Source organism: Macaca thibetana, chromosome 6 (assembly GCF_024542745.1).
Source record: "Macaca thibetana thibetana isolate TM-01 chromosome 6, ASM2454274v1, whole genome shotgun sequence".
Taxonomy (NCBI): Eukaryota; Metazoa; Chordata; class Mammalia; order Primates; family Cercopithecidae; genus Macaca; species Macaca thibetana.
The window spans coordinates 55,460,923-55,483,867 of record NC_065583.1 but is presented as its reverse complement, the minus strand read 5'-3'; the positions used below and the strand labels follow the sequence as shown (position 1 = coordinate 55,483,867).

The following is a 22,945-nucleotide window of genomic DNA, read 5'->3' as shown; positions in this document are numbered from 1 at the left end:
AACAGACACTCTTGGACATAATAAAACCTCAAGAGAGGTGACTCATCACATTATTTACTTTCTATTCCTATAAACAGATAATTTTCTTAAATACATATATTTCAAATCTATCCAATTTTCTCCATTTCTACTGCTGCCATCAGTCTTCAGCACACCCTCTGTCACCCAAAGTACTACAATAACCTCCCAGCTGGTCTATTTCTTCTATTGCCCCAATCCAATTAATTCTATACATATTTGCACAAGTCGTCTAAAGATACTATTCAAATCATGTCATGCTCCTGCTTGAAGTCCTTCCAAGACTTCCCATTGTACTTAGAATAAACTTCACGTTCCTTATTGTCACCTCTAAAGTGTGGAAATAAAGATCAACGAAATGAGAAAAGCAAAATCTATACAGAGTCTGCTATAGCAAGGGAGTCAACTCTGTTATTTGCATTTTGGCAGAGCCTCAAAGGAAGCCAAGGCAAGAAAACTTAACAGTAGGAAAAAAGGGAAGGCTTCAGATGTGCCCTGATTGGCTGTTGGCACGGGGAAGCAGCAGGCAGTTAACTACAAGTAGGCATTCTATGTGATTGGTTAGGGATGCATATTTGGTTTTCTCTGCTTGGTCCTAAGTTAGAAATAAGGACACGCACATAAACAGCTAACAGGGAAGCTGTCAGTTTATTAATCAAGTCCTGGCCATTTTGAGCCAATTGTTACAGAAGTTGTTGTTTAGCCTCCTGGATTGTCATTAGAGATAGTAATCTGGCTTCCTGCAAGACTGACATATAGCAGGCTGGCTTCCTGGGTTGTTTATTGTAGATAAGGGGTTGATTTTCTGGGCTGGTTACTGCAGGTTGTGGACCAAAATTCTATTCTCATACATGGCCAGCCACTGTTCATTTGTATATTCAGTCTCTCAACAGCCTGTCTCATGAACTTCCTGCCCTCTGCTAAGGACTCACCCCTGTAATCATAGATGCTACTAACTCCTGCCTCTCAGCATTGGCATATGCTTCTGGCATTTCTAACCCCTTTTCAGTCTTTATACCTCAGCTTAAATGTCATTTCTTTATGACATTTTCCTTTCCCTGATCATTATACTTAAAGTAGGTTTGAACCACTGCTACTTTAGTAAATATTAACCCTTGTTTGTTTTCCTCATCTTGTTCACAATTTTGTAATTATTTGTATTTATATTTCTACTCTATTTCATCTGTCTGCTCTACTGGACTGCAGATTTTTGGAGACAGGATATTTGCTATTATATCTCCAGTACCTAAAGGAGTAACTAGCATAGAGTAAGCTTTCAACAAATTTGTTGAATGAATACTTTGCCACTTTCACTTTTTTATCTTGCTCTTGAGACCACTAAAATAGACAGTTTTACATATGCTTGAAGTTTTACAGGAATGAAAAATATGAATTATATATTAGATTTTAAATTAGCATGTTCATCCTTATGTAATGGATACAGCATTATTTTCTAATTCCACCCTTAAAATACTGTGCCTCTAACAGAATTGTAATTCAAACCTATGATACATACTGACTTTATTCTCTATAATTTGTTTTATTCAATAAATTAATACAACATATCTAATGAAACAACAGCAAAAAACAACAACAGCAAAAAGCACTACAAAGAAAATGCTTTAAAAACTTAATTTTGTTTCATTACATTCTGGCAAACTAACGAATGCCAAGAACACTAAAAACTGATAACCAACTTCAAGTAATTTAGTGCTATGCAGTACACATACAATGGTAAAATTACGGAGTGTGATTTAGTGGTTCACAACTTAGAATGTAGATCCACATCTTCATGTCTCACATTCATCTTTAATACCACAGAGAGCATTAGCTACTGCTTTATATGCATACATTTGTATGAATGGAGAAAGGAAAGCCATTTTAATTGTTTGACAACTGATCAGATAGGAGTACATGTTATTTTACTTAATAATTAGAAAATAAAAAGTGTCCACTTCCCTGAATTGTACTTTCATATCAAACTCTTACTCTAAGAGATACGGAAACATGAGATTTTTTTCCCCTTTCATACAAATATCAATTAAGATACTGTCCTTTCTTAAGTTCCAAATTTAGAATACTGATTGGTGGACAACATACAGAGACGGTGAAAATGAGGATGCCATAGAAATGTGTTCTCGTCATTTTTTTGCAATCCAGGACCAACTGTGGACACACAGTAGGGGTTCGCATTATCCTTGCCATTATCCAATTGACCCAAGTGACAAGAAATCAAAATGTCTTTTGTAGTCTTTCGACTACATTAGAGACGGGAGGGGTGAAAGCTACTGCCTTTATCTTGACACCTTTTAAAACTAGGGAATCCATTTAATGTTGTGTGCATTATTCTAAAATGGTAATTACCCTGAAAATGTATGATAAACACATGCTAATGAGATAAGCCAACAAGGGCAAAAAATCCACTTTAATAACGCAATCATAAGAGAAAGAGTTTTAAGTAGATATAAGGAAATTATCATAAATGTCAAGGCTCACAAAATACAATAAAAAAGGATTGATGTGTTTTATACATGCTAAATCACTGGCGGGGATTTATTATCTACACAAGACTCCCAGCTGACAGAAAAGCAGGCACACCACATAACAATAACTTTTGTAAAACATTATCATTTAATTTTATATTTTTCTCTCTTTTTATAGTGAGCACATAAATCAAAACTTTTCCCATCTACTAAAGAGATATCAAATCTTGTGAATGAGGTATGAGAAGTATTTTATGACTATTTGCATGAAAAAGGAAAAGGAAACAATTAGAAGAGGTACTAGTTATTTTTACAAGTATCACATCTACTTCTCTCTTAGGAGTAAATACCAGTATCTCTGTTATCAAGCCTATAGTGAAAACTCACATGAAATCAGAGCTTCAAGATAAAATTAAGTACAGAGGAAGAAAGGGTTTAGGCTTGTATTAAGAAATGCAAACAAAAATATAATTGGATATTACTTAAGCTTCCTCAAGAGATGCCATAAAAATAATCTTGAAGGAATGGAAGAGGGAATTAAACCAAGCAAGTGGAGAGAATTAGTTTGGCGGGAGACCATAAGCATGCCAGAGAGTTCAACAAATTTCTGATAGAAATTTGGGAAAAGAATGTTGACTGTTGAAAACAGAGCAAAGAAAATTAAAAATAAGCTCAGGTGTGAGTTGCAATGAAGTAGGATTCAGTCGTCTTGGTTTATCTCTAGGGACTCCAGGCTCAGAAGCAGGAGTGAGATGGAGGGATTAAAACAGGGAGGCTAATGGAATAAAACCTGCACCATTTTCCTTCCCCCTAACATATGCAGAGCAAACAGCAACTCATGGTGGTAATTTGCAGTTCAAATATATCAGAGAAATCTTTTCTAAACAGGTTTAGTAGACCTCCTGAGGAAAAAGCTGAGGCTATTGGTGTGTTGACTCTGTATCACATTTTTTTTTTTTCATTAGACTTTAAGTTCCAGGGTACATGTGCACAACGTGCAGGTTTGTTACATATGTATACATGTGCCATGTTGGTGTGCTGCACCCATTAACTCGTCCTTTACATTAGGTATATCTCCTAATGCTATCCCTCTACCCTTCCCTCATCCCACAACAGGTCCCAGTGTGTGATGTTCCCCACCCTGTGTCCAGGTGATCTCATTGTTCAATTCCCACCTATGAGTGAGAACATGCGGTGTTTGGTTTTCTGTTCTTGCGATAGTTTGCTGAGAATGATGGTTTCCAGCTGCATCCATGTCCCTACAAAGGACACAAACTCATCCTTTTTTATGGCTGCATAGTATTCCATGGTGCATATATGCCACATTTTCTTAATCCAGTCTATCATTGATGGACATTTGGGTTGGTTCCAAGTCTTTGCTATTGTGAATAGTATAGCAATAAACATACGTGTGCATGTGTCTTTATAGCAGCATGATTTATAATCCTTTGGGTATATACTCAGTAATGAGATGGCTAGGTCAAATGATATTTCTAGTTCTAGATCCTTAAGGAATCGCCACACTGTTTTCCACAATGGTTGAACTAGTTTACAGTCCCACCAACAGTGTAAAAGTGTTCCTATTTCTCCACATCCTCTCCAGCACCTTTTGTTTCCTGACTTTTTAATGATTGCCATTCTAACTGTCTGTACCACAATTTTATGGGGGGGAAAAAAAAACGACGACTATGTCCAGAACCATAAAAAGTCATAAATCTTTAGACTAAAGGAGCCTACTCAGTGCCAAGTAGATTCACAGAAGACAGACTTAAACCTTATGTTTTTAGCTTAAAACTAAAATTTACTTCAGGTATGAGAAGAATAAATGAAATTAAGATATATTGGAGGTCTGGCTATACACATAAAAGCAGGTAACAGGCTGGTGTGGGCTCTTAAAGCCGAGGTTTGGTTGCAGATCATTTTGTAGGTTGATACCATAGTGCTGTACTTTGCCATTCACTGATCTTTTCCAGTTTGCCCTGTAATATTCACATGTACCCAAAAAAGAACAAGGGTAAAATTTATCCAGTCTTCAATTAACAAAGCCATTATGAGAGTAAGTATCAAATATTCTGACAGAGGGGCTGTGATGAGTTCACAGTGCCAAGTCCAAAACTCTCATTTTTAAGATGGTGTTTAAATTAACGGCACATAGGATCCAGGCCATGGTGGATTCCATATGGTATAAAAAGAAGTTTTCAAGCAATAATCCAAAATGAGTTTCATTAACAAGTATCCTGTTATAAAAAGGAGCTCTTAGGCAATGAATTAGAAGATGTATTGTTTTAAATGTCAGCAATTCTAAGGTAAAGAAATAAAAGATCCTAAAAGTTTCCAGGATAAGGTTTGGGGAAATAGGTTGCATAGAAAAAAAATGTAAGAATTTGAATGGTATCAGATTTCTCATTTATACAAAAAGACAATGTGTGGTACTTTTAAAGAACAGAGAAAAACTATTTTGAACTAGATTTCTAGACAAGCTATACTATCAATCAAATATGAGTGCAAAATAAAGGCATTTTAGGCATGTAAAGACTCATGACTTCTTGCCAAGACAGTTTAATTACTTGAGAACATATTGAAATAAGCAAAATCAGTTCAAATCAAGGAATGGAAAAATGTGAAATCCAAGAAACACTAGAACGAACAGAGAAGTGAAATGAATAGTATCACAGTATAATCAAAGTGGAATAAGTACAAAAGCCATTGGTCAAAATTATATGAAGAAACCAGTTAGCACCAAAATGGTCTTCAAAAAGAAATGTATAGAATAAATGCCATTCCAGAGATACAATGATTAAGGGGTAGAACCTTGAAAGTGATATGGTAAATAAGACATTCATTTTCTTTCAACAACAAGAAATGAAAGGCAATTAGAAACTCTGGGGAAATATACACATGCATACACATACAGGGTAAAGTCTATATGACATAATTTTCAGATTCTGATGGCATGAAAGATAACTCATTTGGACCTTAATGATAGAATTTTTTTTTCAAGTTGTACAAGGGTCATGATTTGAGATCCATTGGAAAATATATAATTCCAGTACATCATTCTTATATGTAAGATAAGTAGCTAAATGCTGTTGGTTGTTAAACTGTAGATCGAACTACAGAGAAAGCACAGATAATTAAGGATACAAAGGAGAACATAAAGCTATCAACCTTGACAGTAAAAAATAAAAATTAAGGGATAGTTGTCATCTGCTGGAGGCAGATGTGGAAGTAGATAAATGAAGGCAAAGGTAGGGGCAAAAATCTCAACTCACTAAAAAATCAAAACAAACTACTAAAATTTATTAAACTAAGAAACAGTCCTTTTGAGTATATTATTTAAAACTACACCATTACCAATAAAATAACTGAAAATTATAATGAGTTAAGGGGAGGAGCGAAAGGAGTGTATAAAGTTTATAAATAAATACTATTTATTTTTATGATGTACCATTATAAGACTAAAAAATACCCAAATGGAAATCTGTTATTCTTGTTGACAAGCTGTTGCATCAGACAACTCTTGTGCACAATCTAACAGCTCCTTGGCCTCATCTGTGTTTCCAGCCACGCTAACTGTGACCTTTTGGGTCAGGCTTCAACTTACTTCACACAAATGGCTCCTTACCTCAAGTGCATGCCACCTTCAATGCCTCCCAAGGCTTCTCTGATGCTGCTGCAGTGCTCAAAACAAGTCAGAGGTGCCCCCTGTGTGTCTATGGGCAACCCTGGGTGTATGGAAATCAATGATCAAATGCTTCTCCACATTGATCTTTGGACAGGTCATTCTGAGGTATTCTATATAGTCCTCATACGATATTGCACAATGAGCTGCAGCTGTCCACAGTGGGATGAACTCAATAATGCCCCTTTATAATAACTTTCTGGTTTTGTTTTTTTGTTGTTTTTTGTTTTGTTTTGCTTTTTTTTTTTTTTTTTTTTTTTTTTTTTTTTTTTTTTTTTTTTTTTTTTTGAGACGGAGTTTCTCTCCTGTTGCCCAGGCTGGAGTGCAATGGCACAACCTCGGCTCACTGCAACCTCTCCTGCCCGGATTCAAGAGATTCTCCTGCCTCGGCCTCCCGAGTTGCTGGAATTACCGGCATGCGCCACCACGCTCGGCTAATTTTTTTTGTATTTTTAGTAGAGGCGGAGTTTCCTCCATGTTGGTCAGGCTGGTCCAGAACTCCCAACCTCAGGTGATCCACCTGCCTTGGCCTCTCAAAGTGCTGGGATTACAGGCGTGAGCCACTGCGCCCGGCCAATAACTTTCTTCTTTATTTTTAAATTCTTCTTAATCCTTCCCTTCTCTGTTTAAACACTCCACAAATAAACCCCAGCCCACAGGCTCTTATCTCAGAATCTCCTCACAAGAGAAACCTAAATTAGAACATCTCTTCTGCATCCTTTAATTTTTATTTTTTCCATATGCCTGCATTAATTTTAAAAATCTTACAAATATTTGCATTATTATAGATCATGTATTCCTCTCACAATTATATGTGCAAAGACAAGTCTCAATTTCTCTTCTGTGGTTCATTGACAATTGTTATTATGCACTAGCCACTCACGGTATGCTTAAAATGATTTCTCATGTCAAGGAGATGCTAGGTTTAGAATCACAGCAGGGAATAATGATGAACATATAAAATTCTAGTCAGTGGAGTATCAAACTGGGAAATACAAAGACAAGAAATACAATTTGAAACTGACAACATTCTCACAATGATTGAGCCTGAATCCCTCTTCTTCTTTTTATAAAACAGCACAACAATGTTTACCTCTCAAGGAACTGAAATGAGTTTTTAATGATTTTCAAGTACTTCTTAAGGGCTTGAGTGCTGAGATTTTACAATGTATTATACATTTAAACTATTTACAGATCTCAAAAGACTGAAAGGGAATAGGAAATGCCCTGGGCAAGGAGTCAGAAGATATAAATCCTTGATCCACCTGTGCCTCTTATTTTTGTTATAACATTAACATAAGGAATGCAAAAGGTCCAAGCCTCAGTTTCCCCATCTGTAATGATAACGTTAGCACGCCAAATCTCACATGTTATCCTTAAAGCTTTATAAGCCAATATGTGTAAAAGCTTTTATGAAACTACCATACTGTAAAACCAGGGCATTATTATATCCATGGAAGTGTACAGTTATAGTCACTGAGAGACAGAAAAGCTTCTATCAGGAGAATGTCCAAATTGGACAGTTTTTAAGCTGAGTACCCAAGAATAATGCCTGGCCATTCTAGGGCCAACTTTGTTAAATAATTGCTCAAGGACAGCCAGCAAGAGTACACTGCTTGCTGTCATATTCTTTTGAAAAAATATGAATCACTTCCTAACATGCAAACATCAAGAAAGTTGACCTAAGAAAACTTTTGGCTCCCCTGTAAAAGTTAGGGATGTGACCACCTGACCTGTGTACTGGAATGGTCACTCTTCCCAGTGTTGAATGGGCTGCCTCCCATAGAGGGAGCATGCACCTGTAATCTGCCACAACCCCCACAAACCCTTTACCTTGCACCTGGCCCACTTTACTTAGATTATCAGCTTGACCCCTTGTAACATTTGGGTTTAAAGCTGCTTTTCTCGCATGGGTAAAGGCCCTCCCTAGTCTATGGAAAAGGAAACTGTGCAGGTTGGAAGACAAGGATGTAGAGCTAAGGAGGAGAGGAGAGGGGGAATATCAGGGATTCTTAAAACATGGCCAGAGGCCCCATTTATTCCACAGGCCTTGAACCTATTTTCAGAGGGAGAATGGTCTCAGAAAGAAACTCTACCGACAAAATTACATTGTAAATTTCCCATTAGTCAATTTTTTAAAGAAATTAAGGTATCTTTTGAATTCTACATAAAAATATAATTTTTGTGACTGACTTCAAAGCAAAAGGGAACATTGTACCCCTGAGGACAGAGAATGCTACCTAATTTTTATTTTTTCTTGATGATAATGCTCTAGTGACTTTCAAGAGAAAGCGCTTAAAAAGAATAAATTGAAGTTCACTGCATCTTATTAATTTGTTTTGCAAGGACAATGGAAACTGCTGCATTAAATTATTCATTAAATACATCTTACTTTACTCACTTTGCTTTCTATCTATATTGCTTCTTAGGACGTTATCATTTTAATTATTAAAATATCCCCTGTGAGGTTCATAGTAATTATTACTATCCTGGCATCATTATATAGAATGGAAATAAAAAGACAGATACATAGAATACTGCACATCATAACATTAAAACTACAAAAGCCTAGTAACAGTAACCAGCCAAGAAATAGTCTCAATCCAGGCATCATTTTCACCTTGTATTGGGACATTCCACTATAAACCTGGACTGTTTTTCAGACCATGGAAAACCACACGGTAAAGCATAGTGATGGCAGGGACACAGTCCAGCTGGCCTTTGGACTCTAAAACTTCATGTGTATTTTCCTGCATTTCTCTTATTGACACTCTGTCTCTTCCCTGGCATGCCATCCATTCTCTCCCCAGTACTAAAACGAGAGAGTTCCCTGACCTACTAGAGGGACTTGTAACAGGATGTGGCTCCCTTGCTGGGTTTGAGCTTAGTGCACTCAAACCCCTCACAGGACAGGAAGCATGCAGACAGGCAGCTGCACGAACCAGAGTGAGTGCTTTTGGGTTCTGGCCTCACAGTGGCATTTGGGAATGTGTTACAATTAATGCTCTTTTAGCAGTTGCCATCCACAGGCGGCTAAGTGTTAAACCAGCTCAGTAGAGAGTCACAGGGACAGCCTTTTACACCCTGCCCTCTTGGTACCTGGGTCCTTGTCCAGCGTCCAGGAAGAATCAAGTCACACGGACTTGATGAATGGTGAATGTGGAGATTTTATTGAGTGGTGGAGGTGGCTTTCAGCGGGATGGATGGGGAATTGGAAATAATATGAAATGGGAAGATGATCTTCCCCTGGAGTTTGGCCATCCCACAGCCAATCTCCTCTCCAGCCATCCCCAGGCGAACTCCTCTCCACGTTTGGATGCTCCTTCTCTTCTCCTTTGCCATGCGGCTCTGATGCTCTTCTGCTCATCTGCTCATGGAACATTGGGTTTGGGGTTTTTATGGTATAGGATAGGGGGTGTGGCAGGCCAAAAGGCAACATTTGGGTCTGAAAAAAGGAATGCCCGTTCCCATTTAGGGCCACGGGTTTCCAGGCTGGAGGGTGGGGCCTTTGCCAGGAAACCGCGTTCTTCTACCCAGTACTTCCCTACCTTGTATCCATATCAATACCACTGCTTCACACACACACACACACACACACACACACACACACCCCTGAATGGTGGTATCTTTGACAGTAGAGGACTAAGAGTGAATAGTCCAAAAGGAGTAAAAGAAGAAAACTGGCTGCATAAAAGGTGTTCTAGGTTTGAGACTCCCATAAGTAGAAGCCAAGGAAACCTAAAATCTTCATTCAATTGTCCCGCCAAAGGCAGAAAATTCCTGGCAGACAATCTATCCAAGACTGGGAAGAATTCATCTGATGAAAAAGCCCTGTGCCATTTCTTCTGAAAATCAATGTTAAATAGAAGGCAGAAGAACAATAAATCCTAGTATTCAGTGATTTCAGGATTTTCAAAACACTCCCTCTTTATAACAAACTAGCTTACTTCAATTAATTTTCACATCATAAGATCAGAGATCTTAGTTGAAACATGAAATTATACACCTTGGAAAAGAAAGCATTTAAAGGATAAATGTATTTACCCTGATGTATTTGTGCAAATGTATTTACACTGATAATAAAATGTAGTCACACAGGAAAAGGAGAATTCTAAAATACTTGCTGGAGAGCTTTATATAAAGGTGAAGTGTTAGAGAATCATTATTGCAAGAGAGAGCAAAGTTTATTTCTCATTTTCTACTCTTTTCCTGTCATTCAACTTTTAGACTCTTCTCAACATGCTTTTAAAATTTCTATTTTCATCCATTTAATTCAATTTTTTAAATTAATGCATGTATCCTATCAAAATATGATAAAGAAAAGATTAGTATTACAGATACAATTTTGCTCCTTAGCAGTTGGTTGCAATTATAGTTTATCTATGAAAGAGGCAAGATCTAAATACCTTACTAATAAACACACATAAAATTTATTAGCCCTTAAGTATTTAGTTTGCTCTCCCTGAAAGGAGCTAATAAGCAATTAAATAATATCTATGTAGATGGAGAAAATAATCCCTTTGGGAGGAATATTGACAATGGGTAATCAAGACTCAATCGTGGGGTGAGGATAATGTTTCCAATTCAGAAGATGTGGGCATAGGAACTTGACATTAAAACAAACATTAACTCTCCATGACTCATAGAGTGAACTTACCCTCCCACATGTTTTAGGCAACCAGCTCTTTCCCCGCTGCCAAAAAATAAGTATAGTCAAAACTCTTCATTCTCCCCTTCTTCACTGAAATATTTTGATATTTTTCTAAATGCTGATGCTCCCTTAAAGGGCAGCTTTTAAAAATTATTACTCACATTTAATACTTCTCAGTCCAGAAGAGTGCAAAGGGGAAAGGCTGCAGGAAAATGCAGCTCAGAGTTTCACTGATAGTCACATCTTTTCTTAATTTACCTTTAGGTCACAAAAGCCTTGAGAACAGGAACAATGTATTTTCCATTCATGTAAAATCCCTTGGGTAATAGCACAATGTCTTCCTTTCAATGAATGCATTCCTATGGTTTAGGAATTTTCTCGGAATCTTAGAAAACATTTTCTTTCACTATGACTACAATCATTCCTCTCCTTAACACTGAGAGAAAAATATAATTTTAAAGCTTCTTTTACATGGATTTTTAGGAGAATATACAGGTTAACCAAAGCAGAAACAATAGATATAATACTATGTAGAATAATCCAGTCTCTTTTGTCATTCTCAATAGAATGTTAGACTTTTTATTCTTTCTAAAGAGAAAAGAACAAAAGAAGATCATTTCAAATTATGCATCTTGTACGTGTGTAATAAAGATCTATGAACTCAAAAAGAGCATGCCTCATAATTGCTAGCATAACTCTTTCCTGCATCTGAAATTTGAGTTGACGCTGCTGGATTCAGAGTCTGCTCCTGGGGGGTCTGTATATATTCATAAAGGATTAAAATATTCTCAAATAGAACAAGCTGAATAAACATTCACATTTTTAAAAATGTATGTATGAAGAGTATATTAAAATACTTGAATTATAAATCCAACACTGTGCATTATTTTGACATCATTAGCAGAAACCATTACAACATCTAGTCTATAACACAGCTAATATATTTGGTAACCAAGATCTAGAATTTTCAGTAAGAAAAAAGCCAGTGTATTTTTTTCTTCTGCTTCTCATTTTTTATTTGAAAGCTTTGAAAATAAGGATTGAAAATAACTTTATTCGTGTAAACTCTAAAATAATTTTCATCTTATTTGAGTTTCTCATTTTTATTTAATGAAATGCAGAGGGTATATAATCCCCCAAAAATTTAGTTCTAAATTATCTGATATGTTACTTTATAGCAAACTTCAGATTTTCAAATGAAAAACAAAGCAATACACAAAGATTTTATACGAGAAAAACTATGCTGAATGCAAATAAGGTATTGAAGGACATCTGTCACAGGAGACAGTGATAAAGAACTTAGAAACACACAAGGACTTTGCCAGTAAGTACAGAAAATGCAGCCCCAGCATGGAACTCATTCTTCTAGCATCACTCCTCAAGCTAGCAAGTAGCTCTTTCAGGTCATAAAATCCTTGAGAGCAAGAACGATGTCTTCTCCATGTCATGCAAAATCACTTGGGTAATAATATCAGCCTCTGAAATTATTACTCTGTTAATAACTTAATTTAGGTAAATTATCTCATTAAACTTTCACAAGGATTCTATAAAGTATTACTTAAACCCACTTTACAGAGGAGCAAGTACTCCAAGAGGTTAAATAATGTGTCCAAGATGACACATGTCCAGTAAGTATCATGGTGGGAATTGAAACCAAGATATTCTGAGTCCCAAGCCCCACTTGTCTGAAATGCTTATATTTTGTTCATTATTGTTACACTGCAGAAAAAAATAAGCAACGTTTTTATTGTTTGGAAACTTTATCTTCACAAGTCAGAGAAAGGACCTGCATTTCCCAGGAAGGTTTAACCATTCTTGTACTCATGAGCCTCTATCCTCTGAATTCCCACAGCTTATATCACTTGGCATCTAATAAACCCTGCCTTGGCCCTCTCAGTTATTTTATCATATGACACGATGTGGTTGCTCTCTAGCCTGTGTGAGTGCCTTAAAAGCAGAATCCCTCATTTATGTTCCTGATTCTTCACAGTAGTTGGTAAAGGGCTTGATATTAATACATCAGCTGACTCCAATACAGGTGTTCAACAAATTGTTAATTCCTTGGTCACTTTTAAAAAATGTTTCTATGGTCATTATATCTCATAATGGTAATTATAATAAAACAAAATTGATTTCTTCAATTAGGAAGAGGTTTACTTGAATTATGACAAGAAAAGTACTTTTCTATAGTAATTCTCCATCTGAAATTATAAAGTTTGATTAGGCCTATGGGTCTATATGGGAGTCCTCTAGGAATATTTTTATTTGCCATTCCTAAATTCAAGAAAAAAAAAATCCTGCTAGCAAATTTCATAACCAGTGGCCTTTTGCTACTTCTCTTCTTTAGAGTTTAATTTCTAATACCTACTACCCCAATTCCAGGGCCAAGCCTGTGTCCCATTTCAGAGACTCGCAACTCCCCACCAACACAAATCTTATTGACAAAGTTTGTAGTATCCCTTCCCAACAGCGTATGTATTATTCATTTATTATTTTGATAAGTTTTGGGGGAACAGGGGGTGTTTGGTTACATGAATAAGTTCTCTAGTGGTGATTTCTCAGAGTTTGGTGCACCCATCACCCAAGCAGTGTACACTGTACCCAATGTGTAGTCTTTTATACCTCACCAACCCCTGTCCCCACTCTTTCCCCATGAGTCCCCAATGTCCATTGTATCATTCTTACGCATTTGCATCCTCATAGCTTAGCTCCCACTTATGAATGAGAACACAGAATGTTTGTTTTTCCATTCCTGAGTTACTTCACTTAGAATAATGGTCTCCAATTTCATCCAGGTTTCTGTGAATGCCATTATTTTGTTCCTTTTTATGGCTGAGTAGTACTCCATGGTATGTGTGTGTGTGTGTTTATATATCTCACATTTTCTTCATCCACTCATTGATTGATGGGCATTTGGACTGGTTTCATATTTTTGCAATTGCAAACTGTGCTGCTATAAACATGCTTGTGCAAGTATCTTTTTCATATAATGACTTCTTTTCCTCTGGGTAGATACCAAGGAGTAGAATTGCTGGATCAAATGGTAGATCTACTTTTAGTTCTTTAAGGAATCTCCACACTGTTTTCCATAGTGGTCGTACTAGTTTACATTCCCACCAACAGTGTAAAAGCATTCCCTTTTCACCACATCCACACCAACATCTACTTTTTTTTTTATTTTTTGATCACAGCCATTCTTGCAGGAGTAAGGTAGTATTGCGTTGTTGTTTTAATTTGCATTTCCCTGATCATTAGTGATGTTGAGCATTTTTTTCATGTTTACCCAACAGCATGTGTGTTTCAATAGAGTGCTTCTGAAAATTGAAAGACTAATAAAGATAAAGCCTTTATTAGTTAAGGTACACCCTAAGCTGCTGAATAAAGGACCCCTAAAACACAGTGGTTGAAATAAGATGAATGCTGTCTCCTTTCACCTAACAGTCTACATGTGAGCAGTCCTTGGTGAGAGGAGGACTTTGCCACCTCCACAAGTGGCTTCCAGGTTGCTCCACTTGCCATTCCCTAGTTAGTTGAAAGGAGGAAAGAAACCAAGAGTAAGTCACTTCATCTTTCAGGCTCTCACCCCAAAGTTACACTTTTTCTATTGGCAATTTTTGGCCCAAACTTAGTGACCATATCTAGGTTCAGGTGAGGCTCATAAATGTCATCTTTCCCTGGGCAGGCATGTGCATAACTGAAAATGTGGGTTGTATTTCTAAAGGAAGAGGGAAGAATGGAACTTAGGGGACAATAAGTGATCTCTGCCACAGAAACTGAAAAGATTACATCATAGATTGAAGATTAACTTGTAATAATTGGGATGAAAAAAGGAAAAGAAGAGTATCTTAAGGATGTCTTGCCTGGTTTTTCTCTGAAGCACCATGTGGATAACCTGTTCATAAAGCTTTTCTTTCCTCACAAAATGGAGAATAATGAGCTATAAGTAAAGCAAGAATTCTAAGTGCAGAGGGCTAAAGGACAGTCAAGAAATGAAGGGCTGCTGTAAGAATTAGAGCTTGCCTGCTCAGAGAGCTCAGGGCCATCACCTAGAGAAGCCGAAACCCACATCCTCGGACCTCCAGGCTATGAGTATGTTTCTGCATGGTTGGCAAGACATGAGAAGGATCAGAGAATTCAGGCCCTGCAAGTGTTAGAATAGGTCTCCTTGGGCATACATCTGACCTTCACTAAGTTTCTGTTACATGAAGAAGGGAAGTTACTTAAGAATTTGTGGCACAGCGCAGTTGCTCACACCTGTAATCTCAGCATTTCATGAGGCCGAGGTGGGCAGATCACCTGAAGTCAGGAGTTCAAGACCAGCCTCACCAACATGGAGAGACCCCGTCTCTACTAAAAAATAAAAAAATAAAAAATTAGCCGGGAGTTGTGGCACATGCCTGTACTCGGAGGGCTGAGGCAGGAGACAGCTTGAACCCAAGAGGTGGAGGTTGCAGTGAGCTGAGATCGCACCATTGCATTCTAGCCTGGGCAACAAGAGCGGACTCTGTCTCAAAAAAGAATTTGCTCCCTACGCTTTAGAAAACTGGCTGGAATCTATTCTCACCTAGAATAGCCCTTCTAGACTGAATCTTCCCTAAATCTGGTATACACACCCACATACCCACACTTCCTATAAAGGCAACCAGCAGTGTAAAGTGAAAATACAAAGGAAGCATGATCTGAAAACTAACAGTGCAGGGTCAGGAAAAGTGTGAAGAACAGCACCGACTGCTGACAAAAAGATGTCAATCATCACCTGCATGGCTCTTCACCAAGACCTGTATTCACCAAGCTCTTTGCCTGCAGATCAAGGTGGAAACAAATTCATGAACCCGTATCATTGTTTTCTGAGACAAGTTGTTTGACCTCTTCGATTTCTTTCATTCTGAACAGAAAAGTACCTTCACAGCTGCCACACATTTTAAGTTCGACTATGATGACTTCAAGTCTAATGAATTGTTTGTAGATTCCTAAGAAGTCGAGTTTGTTGGCAGAAGTTACATTTTCTTTTCTGTAAATTGTGCCCAAAAGTCAATAAAAATGGTAGCTCTAAAAAGTGAAACAGATGAATTTTTACACCCATAATTATATCCTATGGTTAACTCTGTCCTCTCAGTAAAATTTTGGCATTTTTCTTTTATCTTCACCCTCTCTATCTTTTCCTCCCTCAGTAAACAGACTAGTGACCAAACTACTGTGTCTTATCTTTTAACATAAATCATTCAAGATAAATATGTACATAAATCTAAAAAAATAGGCACTCATCCATACTACATAATGCCACCTGGATTATTGGTTTCTGACATTTTTCAAACACTTCGGTAATAAGTTGTAGGAGTTCACATCACTCCATGATGATGAGAGTTCATACCACCACTGTCATTTTAACAACGAATGTATAAGAGATACTATGTCAACTGTATAGCATATTATCAGACTCCTACTTTGGATGAAAACATCTGCTTAATTCAAATTTCTTGGTACATTGTCTTAATCCTGCTACTTGATTTTAAGAAGAAAATTCTAGGAAATATCCTGAGTGTTTTTATCCTAACATTCAAGATAGCTTTCTTTGTTCACTGGCTAAGCTCACGGATCATGTGTGTGACGTGCAGGCAGATATGAATGCACTGAAAAGACCTATGCAACCAAAAGCACCACATGTCTGAATTGCTAATGTACGCATTTCACTAAATTGGGAGAGTGGAATTTATTCTGTTGGCTCCAAAGTCCATGATGGTCTAGACTTTTCTAAGAGAAAGTATGTAACTTAAATCATCCTTTACACAGAGCAAATTCAATGGATGGTTCTCAACACTATATGCAAATATATATAGGAATAAAGTATTACTTTAAACAGTGCATTTAGCTCTGAGAACATTCTGTTTGCTAATAATGGTGTAAGATCTTAAATGTCAGTAATATCGCCAATATATTTTATACACAAGATATAAAACTCATTTTTGACAAATATTTATTGAGTATCTACTATGTGCCAGGTTTTAAACAACAGTAAAGTAGAAGGCATATGTCCTCACAAACTCACATGCTATAACTAAACATTTGGTAAAACACTATAAGGGTAGAGAACTAGTGGCTTTCAGAGTGAAAAAAGGGAAATATTTTGAATGTTGAGGACCTTAGTTTGAATCCTTCACTCAGGTCACAAAATATTAAATGGTTTATTCCCTATTTGGCTCCCAGAATACACTTCCACAGGGAAATGAAAAGTTTTCGTCTGGGGAAACTTACCAGCCAAAGACCTAAATATACTTACATTGAGAATTTCCTAAAGAAATGCACCACAGTCAACATCCTACCAAGAACATTTTATGATGCCTCTCTCTTAAATATAGGGTAATAGCCATGGAACCCCAAACATTTGATGAAAGCATATATTAGGAAAGGCAGAGATTAAAATGTGTAACAAAAAACAATGAGAACTTTAAGGAAATAGAGACTGTAAAACACTCATTTTAAAATTAATATATTCGATATAAAAAAGATTTTGTATCTATGAAACAAGAACAGAATGTTATTCTAAAAGATCTTTCAGAGATCAAGAGTTTTAGATATTAAAAATACAGAAACACACAATTATAAAAATTAATCAGAAGGATAAAAGTCAAAGTTTAAAGAAGTCTCCCAGACAGTAGGGGAAAAATATGAAGAGTGAGAAAAGGTAATATTATAGGACCAGTCTAAGAAGCCCAATATCCAAATAAAAGTTCAGGAAAGAGAAAACAGGCAAGAAATCAAAGAAATGATTTTTTTTTTAAGTTCCCAAGTTAAAAAGCATAAATTTCCCGATTGAAATGGTCCATTATTTGTTCAAATGAATTACTTAAAATAGACATGCAACAGAGCATTTTATTGTAAAATTTCAGAGCACTATCTAAAATAGAAGATCCTATCAGCTTCCTGAAAGAATTTCATTCAAATAAAAGAATAATGACTGGTTATCTCATATCCACAGTGGAAGCTAGAATAGGATAGGGTTTAGAAAGTATAGGACTACCTTTTATTTAAAAAGAAAAAAAGTTTTATTAGAACAGAGCCACACTACTTTGTTTACATATTTATATAGCTGCTTTGATGCTACAAAGCTCAGTTCAGTAGTTAAGTAGAGCCGCATAGTGCACAAAGACTTCACTATTTACCATTCCACTTCTTACAGAAAGAGTTTATTAATGCCTAAAATAGAGCAAAGGCTTTAACATTCTAAGGGATAATTATCTTCAACATAAAATCTAATACCCTACCAAAGTTATGGTACTCAGATAGAATAAAACAATATTCAGACTTCCAAGTTCTCAAAAGTTTATTTTCTGCACTCCCCTCTTACTGAACTAACAGGAATACAGGAAGCATCAAAGAGAGGGAGTAAACCAAGAAAGAGAAGGGCATGGATCAAGGATCCAGGTGCTTCAAATGAGAGAGATGTAAAAGGAACTCTCAATATGCCATAATACAAATCCAAGACCACCACACACAAGACCTATGAAGCAACCAGGTCAGATTAAAGCAAGCCAAAGACCTCTGGGGGAGGTTTCTTCAAAGACAATCAATTGAAAAAACATTAATATATTTGAACACGTAAAAAGGAAACTTACACAAAAAGGATTGTTTGAGGTTTATTCACTGATATGTTTTCAGAAAACTAGGTAAACAATATCCATAAAGGATAATTATTAATTCTAAGGAAAAATTTGTGTAAAAAAATAACCATCTCTATGGATCAGTGATAAACAGCATTTACAGTATCGTAATAATGTCAAACTGAATATTGGCTCCAATGAAATTATAATAAAGAACACAGTGAAGAGATTCAGGGGCCAGAATTATGGGGTAGTACATTGAAGGAGACTGAAAGCAAGTGACAGCCTCATCTTCCATATGAAGGATTTAATAGGCAATCTAAACTCTGAAGTATATGCATGTTACTTAGTTTTATATAAATGGTTGGCAGTGGTTGCCTCTGTCTGTGTGAGAGCAAATGGCCTGGCAGGAAACGGCAGGAGAGACTCTCGAGAAGTGTGTAACATAGATAAAAATAAAAACCAACAAAGATCTAACTAGAATTACACAAGATCACTGCAGAAGGTTTCTTGATAAGATAGACCCCCCCTATTAAGAAAAAGTGGAGGAGAAGTGCAATTTTTCCCTAGTGAAAGGCTAGGACTGTGAGCCTTGGTGTTAAAGTATCAGAAATGAAATTATTCCCAGGGTTGAAGAACCTTACCTAGGACGAGACCAGAGCAAATAAATTAAACTAGATTGAGACTGATTTTGCTTCCCTCTACGATTCTCTTTCTGTTCCCCTTTGCTTCTCAAGTTATCCCAACTGGAGTAAAGTGACTTCAAGTCCCTTTGACTACCCAAAACCTCCCCTGCATCTCCTACACCACTAATGAACATCTCATTTAGGCAAGTTTTCTCTAGGAAATGGCACAAATTATCAAATTATTTCTCCTCCTTTCTCCCCAAGTAAACTCCCATGCTCTGATAAGCTAACCCATAGTTAGAGCTTTAAACGAAAGGAAGCAAATTAGAATGGCAAGATATCACCAACAATAATAGTGATAGTTGAGTCAACACTTTTGCAAAAAGAATTTGCAACGCAAATTGGATACAGGATGGAAATTTGCCTCAGGCTTGGATAGTAGGATTACATGTTTGAAGTCAATGAATTAAAGCACAAATGTACGAGATGCTAGGACCATGGAGAAGGTCTTAGAACTGTGGAGGTGTTAAACACCCTTTTGACTTCAAAAGTGAGGTAACCCATGAACGTAGTGGGTAAATCAAGAACAGTTGTGTACATTTCCAATTGCCCAGGTCATAGCATCATCGCCAAATGCTAGTGTATCCTGAGAAAAACAAGGTGCAACAAATAAAACCCAACAAATAGTAATTAGAGACAAAGCCAGAAGTGACCTACCTTGGAGTGGATAACTTGGAAGTTCTGTGAAGGATATTAGAACTGATTTTTCTTATAAGCAAAGGACAATGTTCTGCTAAAAAGTAGTTAAAATATGTGTAAAAGAACTAATCTGAGCATATATCATTGAGACCTTCTGGTTATGGTGCACACCTGTTCTTTGTTTCCCTGACTTTGGTCAATACAAATGCAGACAATTCATTCATGCTGTGTCATGTCCTCTACCTGCTATTAGAGTTGCCTGTAAGAAACATCTTAAAATTGCAGATGTCTTCCTTCTGGTAGTTTGTGTGAATTGGCCTGGGGCCTGAGTCAGTGACACAGTTGGCCACTTGATCGACTCTTTCTATCCCTTCCTAATAACCAGAAGGGTCAGGCCCACCCAGAAAAAAAAGTGGGAGGAAAAAAATCAGTTAAAAGTCACTATTTATTGAATACCTTGGTTAGTGTGCTATGCACTTTAAATACATTACCCTTGATCCTCATGCCAGCTCCTAAAGGTAAGACTTTTATGCCTATTTTGGGTAAGAGGAGTCTGAGTTTCAGGCTAGTTACTTAGTTCGTTTAGGTCACCCATCCAGTAAGCACTGGAGCTAGTATTCCGACTGACAAATCTGACTTTTATTCCCAGGTTTTCTGTTGGAGATGAGTGTAAGATAAGCGAGCCTTCCTGGAACTCTTCAAATCTACCACATGGGCTTGTTCCCCTCGCTTCCTGCCATCCCAGCTCCACCCAGTGAATCCAGACTTGAACATCATCAAGATAGTAAAAAATAAAGGTCAGTGGGAAGTCAGAAGCCTAGAACCTCATGATGAATTGTTGAAAATTGCATATGAAACTTCACATTGAGATGGGAGAGTTCCCTGACCCCCTCTCAGGACTTGTGATAAGAGTGTGGCTCATTTGCTGCATGCTCAAATCCCTTATGGGATGGGGAGCACATAGATGGGCAGGTGCAGGAGCCAAGGCAAGTGCTTTTGGGCTCCAGCCCCAGGTTAGCATCTTGGGGTATGCTATGATTAACGCTCTTTTAGCAGTTGCCATCCACAGACAGCTAAGTGTTAAACCAGCTCAGCGGAGAGTCAGGGTGACAGCCTTTATACCCGTGCCCTCTTGGTACCTGGGCCCTTATCCAGCATCCAGGAAGAATCGGGTCACACAAACTTGAAGGATGGCAAACTTGGGGATTTTACTGAGTGATGGAGGTGGTTCTCAGCAGGATGGACGGGCAGCTGGAAAGGGAATAGAGTGAGAAGATGATCTTTTCCTGGAGTCCGGCCATCCTGCAGTCAATCTCCTCTCCAACCATCCCAAGCTGAACTCCTGTCTTCTCTCCTTCTCTACCACACTGCCCTACTACTCTGTCACTCTATTCATGGAGCCTGTGGTTTGGGCTTTATATGGGCACAGGATAGGGGCATGGCAGGCCAGATTGGTCTTGGAAAAGGCAACATTAGGGAGCAAAAATAGGATTGCCTGTTTCCATTTACAGCCGCAAGTTTCCAGGCTTGAGAGTGGCACCTTTGCCAGGGAACCACCCTCTTCTACCCAGTATTTCCCTGCCTCCTGTTCATATCAATCTGAGTGGCAGACACAGACCATTCCCTAATAGAATATTTGGTGGATCCAGAGAATGGTCACTCCATTTTCTGGTAGGACCACAGAGAGGTGGCTGGATGTCAAACAGAGTAGCTCTCTTTAAGGAGGCTAGACACTGAGTGGCCAAACCCCAGGCTCAACAAACATTCCCAGGCTGAAGACAGGCACAGAAGCAACAGAGCCATGAGGGCTTGGACACGGTGCCTTGCTATCAGTGTGGGTCAAAGGTCAGATGGCACACCCTGAAGGATGTACTGCAGTCATTTGCCAGGTGGAAACATATGCCTTATAATTATTAAATATCTCTAAAGTTTAGATATGTGTTTAGGTACAATTTTATCCCCCCAAAAATCATACTTTAGTTATTAACACCATAGTTCATTTGTCAGACTTTCCTGCACTGGCCACAGTATTAAGCTGACCAGGGGAAAATGGTAGCCTATAATGAGGAGAGGTAACAAAGTTTGCTTATGCTTTTACTGACTTTTCACCTATTGCTATGTATTTCAGCTTTCATGCATTTGACTTTTCACCTATTGCTATGTATTTCAGCTTTCATGCATTTGTTTGTAGGTTTATATAATCTCAAACAGAGACTCTTTCAGTACTGTGGAATGAGATGGGGTGTGACATATTTTATTCTATGTTAACTAATGGCAAAGTACTTACAAGAGCCGTCACATTTAAAGATAAGTTATGCTATTGTCTTACACGACCCTTGGAAAAATCCGTATGTTGAAATCTTCACGCCCAAGGTGATAGTATTTGGATCTGAGGCTTTTGGGAGGTGATGAGGTCACAGGGATGGGATTATCGCCCTTATAAAAGATGTCTGCTGCCATGTGAGGTCAGGGTGAGAAGATGACTGTCTAGGAGAAACTGCTCCCTCACTAGACACTTAATCTGTTGGTTCCTTGATCTTGAACTTTCCAGCCTCTGGACCTCTGAGCAGTAAAATTTCTACTGCTTATAAGCCACCGAGTCTACAGCATTTTGTTTAAGAAGCCCATATGGAATAAGATAAGTTACATGTATGCTTTTACAAAAAGACATGTTTCAAATTTCAAATTTCTTTACCTTTCCTAAAAAATAATAAACACCTTAATTTTCTCCACCAAGGTAAAGGTGAAGACATTTTTTTTAATTTTTTTTTTTTTAAAAAGCTACATCCTGAAATAATTTTGAGCTACAGAGAGAGCATTTTGAAAACAGATGTTTGGAGATGAAAATGTGACTTTGCTGCCAAAATTAAGTGAGCATATTATCTATTAAAAATTTATATCCATGCATTTTAAAAACAGAATACAATTTTCTAGCCCTTTGTAAAATCATCTATGCAGAGTTTCACTGGGTTTTGAACCCTTTAGTTGAAAATGTAACAAAGAAACACCTTAGTGTTCATGTGTAAGAACCACTAACTCACTGACATCATGGAACAGGGAAATGTACAGATGAATTTTAACAAAACCTTTCTATTACTGGTTCCAAAAATATCTTATAATTTCACGAATGGAGTCAAGTGTGCACATCATTCCTCTGAATCTACTTATTAGATACATTTCCTCAGCTT

General features: G+C 37.4%; 1 protein-coding gene across 2 annotated transcripts in view; it reads left to right on the top strand.

Moving 5' to 3' along the window:
* The window catches only part of LOC126957105 (prothymosin alpha-like), a 1,190,772-nt gene that overhangs the window by 771,438 nt on the left and 396,389 nt on the right, over positions 1–22,945 (top strand). The window contains exon 1 of one of the 2 annotated variants that reach the window (XM_050794555.1): positions 9,590–9,600. The exons of the other annotated variant lie outside the window; for it this stretch is intronic. The gene's annotated coding sequence lies outside the window, so the exon portion shown is untranslated. Of the gene's footprint in view, positions 1–9,589; positions 9,601–22,945 lie in introns of those variants that run through there. 2 annotated transcript variants of the gene reach the window in all.